Below are 8,872 nucleotides of genomic sequence, written 5' to 3'. Positions count from 1 at the left end.
ATAATTATGATTTAAAGTTGTTTCTCATTCTGGGGCTCTCTAGTTTATGTGCAGTGAATACCAAGAGTCTACGTTACTTGGTTTTTTTTAAAAAAAGCCTAAGAGTACGACGTGCTTCCTTGAATGAGAATTCCACTCACTCCGTTTTGTTCAAAACGTTGCTTTGACAGATCTACACACCACTGTTATCCTTTTCAAAAGTTGGTACCCCTTGCTCTGATAGCCAGGGCCAGCAGGATAGTGGTAAGTGCAATCTGTGATGAGCCTCGAGACTCATTAGACCATGTGCTAACCGTGGCCCATACAGAAATTCACTCCCCTATCAGGCCAAAACAGTGCACAGGCAGGCACAAAACCCAGGTAGTGTCCCGGTCCTGGCTCGGTTCGCCGCGTCGCTTCCCAGCTGAAGAACAAAAGGCGACCCTCGCGGCCCTCGCCACAGTCAGACCTAATTACTTTCACTCGATTACCCATTTCACCGTCACGCTGGGATCCGTCAAATTTTCGAAAAAATTGTTTCGCGAGTACTTAGCAATTTTTTTCTTACTCTCCGTTCAAAGACGAATTGAAAGAGGTCTCATTCATAAAAATCGGCCGAATAGAAGAGAAGTTACAGTATTCGAAATCCGAAGAAATCAACGAAACTTCTCCATACAAAAAATAAAATGAAGGGGAAAAAAGAAATGTATAAATTACAATTAAATATAATTGACCTCAGAATTTGGCAAGCAATTCAACTATATAACGGAGAAAAAATTGGGAGAAATTACAAAAAATTCGCCTCTTGCAAGGGGCTTCTTGTTAGAATTTTAATCTGAAGGCAAGGATTGAACACCAGCGCAGTACTCCATACAATACATGGTGTGCCTGAACGAACATTTTTTTTGTGTGTCAAAATCGAAAATTCTTTATATTTTTTAACTACAGTGTCTCTTGAGTCGTTTAAGCAAAAAAAACAGTGAACTCCAACACAATGTGTTGATAAGGCGCGTCATTAACTCGCACATATCAACCCCTTTAGTTTTCATTTACAGAGATTTCAAAAAAGGCAAGCAGCACAACAAGAGAATTCACGATCCAACACTGCAAGGTCAACGACGCACCTTCACGAGACCGTGTATTGTGAATCTAGAAAGCTATTCGAACAAATTTAAGTTTTTTGATCTGCCTCAAGCAAAATCTTTTCAGATTCTTGAAGAAAAGTGCTACGGAAAAATTTAAGCGAAGAAAGGAAAAATTCTGTCGAACTCCTAGAAGATAAAGTCGATTTAAAGGTATTTTGGGGCTAAAATACCCAAATCACCGGTATTATAAATCCCGTTATATTATTGAAAAGAAATTGACTCGATATAAATGCAATGGACCAGTAGACAAGGTACGAATTTTAGCGTTCTGATACATGTTTTACAACCAAAATTTCTCGTAGAACACGATGCGCACAACGAAAATTATCGAAATCAACTCCTTACGTAGATATTTAATGATTCGTGATACATGAATTCAAACCACCCGCTCATGAAAACTCAATGCTCTACGTGACTCACATCGCGCGCTAAACGTTATTATGACAGTTTCTGCAATATAAAAATCTGGCAACCTCAATCTTGACGCTTTGATTCAGCTGTAGCAAGTTGTTTATAGTTTGAACAACACATGATGTGAAATGAACATTGCTCGATTGAGAAGCTTGCTGAAACCGTTGTAGTGCACGATTTGACTCATGAAGAGCTTTGAGTTTCTTATGAGCGGGCAGTTCAAATTCCTCGTAACCCATGTGAAATAAAAACGTTAAAATCTTTGTTAGGAGTTGATTTCGGTAATTTTCGTTGCGCGAATCGTGTTTTACGTGAAATTCTGGTCAAGAAACATGTATCAGAATGCCTAAAATCGTACCTTGTCTAGTGGTCCATTGTCTTAAATATGTCTTGATTTTGTTATTTTAAACGTCTTTTCATGCAAAGAAGCTCAACCATGCCCATGCTTTATTCATTCATGAATTGAAAGTAAGCAATCCACATCCCGAAAATCTACCGATTTGCCGTAAAAAATCGCAGAAACTTGATATACCAGGTCGATGTACCCACTCTTTGAATTTACCAATCAATTTAGTGAGTGCACGTATGTGAAAGTCAAAATGCTATAGTCATTTTGGGTGCATTCATTTTTCATGAAACAATTGTAAGTAATTTCAATCCCGAAAAACCATAAATTTTCCGTATAAAATAAAAAAAATCAAAATATGTCGACTCCCTGACGTGAAAATTAAATTCTACGTGTGAAAATACTTATGTATCGATATGCTGAACAGAATGCCCGCCTCTCCTCGTAATTTACAAACCGTTCCTATACTCATCTCAAAATTTTTCTCAGAGCTTTGTGTTATTATCAGCTTCCATTTAAACACCGGTTTGATGGCCGAATCGGCTGCCCAAAAAGCAAGCCATTTTTGAAGGGCTCTATGAGAAATTCGTGATATTATCAGCTCTCAGGAAATCACCCCATGGGTAAAATTGCTGGTATAAATTTTCGAGTGCTTAAAATAATCGTATTCAAGAAACTAAGGCATTAAACTATGGAGTCAATTTCGTTTTAATAATATAACGGGATTTACTTGTCTTCAGGTCAAAACTCATACAAGAAAGCCCCTTGCAAGAGGCTAATTTTTTGTAATTTCACTCAATTTTTTCTCCTTTTTATAATTGAATTGCTTGTCAAATTCTGAGGTCAATCATATTAAATTGTAATTTATACATTTCTTTTTTTCCCCCTTCATTTTATTTTTTGTTTGGAGAAGTTTTGTTGATTTCTTCGGATTTCGAATACTGTAACTTCTCTTCTAATTGGCCGATTTTTATGAATGAGACCTCTTTTAATTCGTGTTTTAACGGAAAGTAAGGAAAAAATTGCTAAAAACTCGCGAAACAATTTTTTTTTAAAATTGGACGAATCCTAGCGTGACGGTGAAATGGTTAATGAAGCGTAAGTAATTGGGCGAGGGGCTGAGGATCCCGGCCTCGCTTGGCGACCGTCATTAGCTATTGTTCGTCGAGACGCCGACGCAGTGATCAGGAGCGTGGGGAAGAGAGGGGTAAGTGGATTCCTGTATGAGCCACGTTTAGCTAATGGTCTAATGAGTCTCGAGGCTCATCACAGATTGCACTTACACAGATTGCACTATCATGAGTGGCGGTAGCCACCACCGGGCAAGTAACCTATCCTCCAACAATTGGCAACACAGCACAGCCCGGTCGAGGCAATGACACCATAGTTACACGAACTTGGCTTATTTGGGTTTTTCAGAGCACGGGTACCAACTTTTGAAAAGTATAACCGAGGTTACAGATCTGTCAAAGCAACGTTTTGAACAAAACGGAGGAGTTAGATTCTCATTCCGAGAGTGCCGACCTGCTCAGCCATCCTCGAATCAATTCGCTTGATTCTGCTTATATATGCATATTTTAAATCAGCGCGTCGCATTCTTAGGCTTTTTTTAAAAAAACCAAGTAACGTAGACTCTTGGTATTCACTGCACATAAACTAGCGACCCCCAGAATGAGAAACAACTTTAAATCATAATTATTGATGGATAAATAAACTTTTTACACGCTTTGGAAAATCTCAAAAGTTCGCGGTAGTCACTTTTCGGTAAGGAACTAAGGGACTCGGTTATTGTATCGAGCAGGGTTCGAAACGATCGCAAAGGCGGTATACTACGTATACGCGCCAAAATTCCGTCAAGATTCTGGAAAGGAAAGGCGCTTTAAAAGTATTCTGGGGCTATGTATCCTAACTGTGTCCACACATGGTTTCTGTTCAGCATATCCATGTGTAAGTATTTTTACACGTAGAATCTAATTTTCACGTCAGGGAGTCGACACATCTCGATTTTTTCCATTTTATACGGAAAATTGATGGTTTTTCGGGATTGAAATTATTATTGTTTCATGAAAAATAAATGCACCCAAAATGACTATAGCATATTGATTTTTACACATTTGCACTCACGAAATTGGTTGGTAAATTCAACGAGTGGGTGCATCGACCTGGTATATCAAGTTTCTGCAATTTTTTACGGCAAATCAGTAAATATTCGGGATGTAGATTGCTTACTTTCAATTCATGAATGAATAAAGCAACGACATGGTTGAACTTCTTTGCATGGAAAGACGTTTAAAATAACAAAATCAAGACATATTTAAAATAATTGCATTTATATCGAGTCAATTTCTTTTCAATAATATAACGGGACTTATACTACCGGTGATTTGGGTATTCCAGCCCCAAAATACCTCCAAATCGACTTTATCTTCTAGGAGTTCGACAGAATTTTTCCTTTTTTCGCTTAAATTATTCCGTAGCACTTTTCTTCAAGAATCTGATAAGATTTTGCTTGAGGCAGATCAAAAAACTTAAATTCGATCGAATAGCTTTCTACATTCACAATACACGGTCTCGTCAAGGTGCGTCGTTGACCTCGCAGTGTTGGATCGTGAATTCTCTTGTTGTGCTGCTTGCCTATTTTGAAATCTCTGTAAATGAAAACTAAAGGGGTTGATATGTGCGAGTTAATGACGCGCCTTATCAACACATTGTGTTGGAGTTCACTGCTTGTTTTTGCTTAAAACGGTAAAATATGAGCGGAGATATTAAAGCACCGTAAACGAGATGTGTGGTTTGGGAGTTTTGCCGTCGACACGTTTCCAGTATTTTCCGTCTCTTCATTACTTCACATGATGCAGAAAATGAAAGCTAAAAATTCACCAACTCTCTCGACTGTCTTGGAAACCCGTAATTCTCTCTACTTTATGTTCTTTTGACGTATTTGCTTTTTTTTTGGGGGGGGGGGGGCGGATATTCGACGAAATCTACCGGTAGGATGCCGCATTGTCTATTGACTTTATGCAAACGTAAGGAGCGGAATAAATGAGGTTCTTTTTTTAGATAGATTCGCTCAAAAAACGGACACGTACATGACTTTTTGAACACCCTATGTATGACCAAAAATTCGGAATTCAATATGAACCAAAAGTCTGGTATATTTTACCGCACTTTTATTCTTAGTGAAACATGCAAATTTTTTGATGAACAAAAGCTTGTGGAAACTGCACGTCTCTTCGAGAACAACTTGACGCGATCCTAATTTAAAGTTCTGTAGGTTTGTTTGTTGGCTTTTTTTACCCTCCAAAGGGGAGCATTAACATATACTTCAATAAAGAAAGGGAAAAATTACAGGTGTTTCTGCTGAAAAAATAAAATCTAGGATTCGCTCTGTCAGTTTACCAGCGTTTCTTTTGAAAATAGAAAGAATTTAGGTGATGACCTTCGCTTTGAAACGTGTTTTTACACTTTTCAAGGCCTTGTTGAATACGTAGGACCCAGCTGAAAACACATTTGCTTTAAAGAGAGAAAGAGAGCAATTTAAAATCCCGCCGACCGGGGAAAACTCAAAGGTATAGGAGGCAAAGTAAATATAATCGAAAAAGATATAAAGAAAACAACTCAATTTTATTGGTATGTATTTAACTCTATAAGCAAAGATTGCAACTAAAACTGAGATATAAGGAGGCTCCTGAACAATTCATGGGAGTGAAAAGTATTCGAAAAGCTGCAATTCTCTCACGACCAAACACCAAAAATAGTCGTTTGGGTTTTTTTTTCGGTTGGTACGGCTCATACTCAGGAAAGCCTTTCAGTGCGCATGTGCACAAGTATAAAAGCACTGTGCATGTCAGTGGGACTGAAAATTTCATAACAATTTTAAAAAAAATTATCATCAGGAAATAAAGTTACGAAAGGAATACAAGAAGAATCCAGTAGCTACTAAATGAGGCAAAATCAGGCTAAAACATTGACTTATAACACAATATAGACTGCGCACTAGGCCCGACTTTAGGCGGGGGAGGTAAGACAGCTAGCGGGGTAAATCAGGGTAAAGACGTGCCTTCAGCTTAGTAGAGTTCCTTTATACCCAGAGTTAAGACAACTCGATTATCAGCTGACTGGCAGCCGGCCTTGGCTGGCCATGGAGGCCGAAACGAGTGCACCCAAACGAACGATATTGAGGGATAAGGATCAGGAATCCTGCGATGTCCGTCACACAAAAACAACAACATCAACAAATTGATCAATTAAAAAGAAAATGAGATTGGTTTGTGAATAATTTCTTAATCTCTTTTCATTTTGGACCGATGGAAATGACAATTTACTCTTGATAAACCACAATTAGGTAATATTTTCATTATTCTTGTTCACATACGAGGTACCGCCATCTTGGTGCACTCGTTTCGGCCTCCATGAGCGAGAACCAATCAGAATTGGATTTTTTTTTAGGCCACTTTCAGCCCAACCAAAAGTGAGTTGTCTTAACTCTGGGTATAAAGGGACTCTACAGCTTAGTTGATACAGCTGGATATACGAAGCCTACCAGGCAACGGCACAGGCAAGACTGGCATTTCCATTGTCTCGGTACATATTGGATTGCCATATGTACCGAGGCAATCCGGGTCGCCTATCGTCTCGCCGAAATTCCCTATGCGCGGTCTAGATTGTATTATACATCAATGGGCTAAAAGGCCCTTGAAAGGAAACTCAAATTTTTCAGCACAGCAGAAAACCCATTTTGGGTTTAAAATATTGATTTTTGGTTTTCGACTCTGAACGATCCTCTTAAACAATTCACTGCTTTACACAATACCGGTGAGAGCCTTCAGTCAGTATTTCATGCCAAACGCTAATCATTGTTAATGTTAAACGCGTTAAAAGTATATCGATCGTAATTTGCCGATCAAGTATTACGCGCGGCATTTTGGCTAAATGTTTGACCCTCTCCCCCTCGTATAAGGTACCTATGATACATACAACCTAATCACCCCCTTTTTTAATTAAGTGATACTAGCCTGACTCCCCTCATTTTTTTTTTAGAAAATCACTGAGGAAGCCTGGAATATAGAAAATATTATTTTTATTGGAAAATATGATTTTTGTTTGAAAAAGAAGCAGGCCTAGGTAATGCTAGGATTTAACTCCCCGCCTCTTTTAAGATCCAGAAAAGTTGACGTCAGACCTCCTCCCTCTCGAAAATGGCTGCTTACGCGATACATGTAATCCACTAGAGCCGGCAGTAGCATCGACACATGCATCTATATTTTTCTCAAATTGGCGATGTACTGTCCTACAACTTTCAAAATTATCTCAAACGGTAATTTTTTGGAATTTTCAGTAATAATGGGATCGATTTTATGAGAGGAGCACCGACTTGATTACGAAGATATAAATATTGTGCATCTTCATATTTATCTAAAAATGTCTAGTGTATAAAAAAATTGTCTCTTTACCCAAAAGATATTATTTAAAAAAAAAAAAAAAAAAAAAAAAAAAAAAAGATTGTGCATACATTCCTCTATTGTGCATTTAATCCATATTTTTCGAGGCAAAGCAATTTGAAATCACTGCTTGAGTTGGTTCCCTTCTGCTGAATTACTTTCCCCTCGTCTTAAAGCCTCTTTTGTCTAACTCAGTCAAATCTCCTACTGTGCTGGTGCAGTTAAACGCGTGGTACAAAATTGCAGGGTCGTTTGACCTGTTGCAGTTTTCATAAAATTGGCGAAACTGCTTTTTTTGTGCTGATCGGCCATGCACTGTGTTTTGTTGGTTGTCGTATTCATTCTACATTTCGGTGATCTAGTCGCCCGACAGGAATCGGGAACCGTGGCATTGAAATACATCAACAGTTTCTTGAACGCGTACTTGCACTGCGTATTCGGGACGATGGCGAATTGTTTGTCACCCTTAATGTTTTCACCGTTTAATTTGCAACATGGGTCTGTGTCCGGGTTCGCTATTTTTAAGATTTCATTTCTGATGACTTGCAACTCATCCTCCTGCCAGGAATAAAATAGTCCGTGAAATCGATGATAGGTGAAAATGTCGTATTCTAAATATCGAAGTGCGAAACCACGAATTTCCGTTCGCGTCGTTGTAGACTTCCAGTCATATTTATTTTTTCCCTGGAAAACTAGTCAACGTAATTTCTTGAAAACTTATTTGATTTTTCCGCTCTGTTAGTGGAATATTCTGTACATATTTCAAGTTATAGAGCTGGCTTGCTTCTCTACGAAGCAATAAACCAGGAATGGAGATTTTGAAACATCGCGATTCAATACATGGTGTCGCACTTCAGCCATCGGCATACGTTGTGGAAAATTTCGAATAAAAGAATTCCGTTGCCAATATTTCCAATTGGTTGCGCATTTACATCACTATTCGACCTCTGTATGTTGTTGTTATACGGCAACAAGCTTTTAAAAGCTACAATTTTTATATTCGAGGTCAACAATTTGAAGAATTGTTTCTACATTATCATTAATCCGTGATACTTTTTCCTCAATTGAAGTTCAATTTAAAAAAAAAAAAATCATACTGTAAAAGGCGTGATCACTATGCATTGCAAATAATGCTCAATTTAAACGTTGTCCACGATTAATAAATTACCCTGGAAAACAGTCTCACTGTATGGTAGACACACTAATAGTCAATAGTTCAACAATTCAAATTTTACCCGACAATTACTGTTTTCCCACCGACGCATCGTTTCTTTTTTTCTTCTCTTTTTTGCGGTTTTCGTTGGCTCATATAGTTAAGGACGGTTTCTACTCTACATTAAGGTGATTCGATGGAGGCCATGTTTTGTGTTAAAGCGTCGTGCGATACATCGCATCGATTTGTGCCATAATTTCAGCTACTTGTCATTTTTTCCGAATTTTTAGATCGGACTTTTGTTGTCATGAGACTGAAGAACTCATGTACCAAATTTGACAAAGAAATTCAACGTAATAAAGGCGTGGTTTTTTTAGAGGGAAAATATCGCATTCGA

This window comes from Bemisia tabaci, chromosome 3 (genome assembly GCF_918797505.1).
Source record: "Bemisia tabaci chromosome 3, PGI_BMITA_v3".
NCBI lineage: Eukaryota > Metazoa > Arthropoda > Insecta > Hemiptera > Aleyrodidae > Bemisia > Bemisia tabaci.
Note: the sequence above shows the minus strand (reverse complement) of the source record.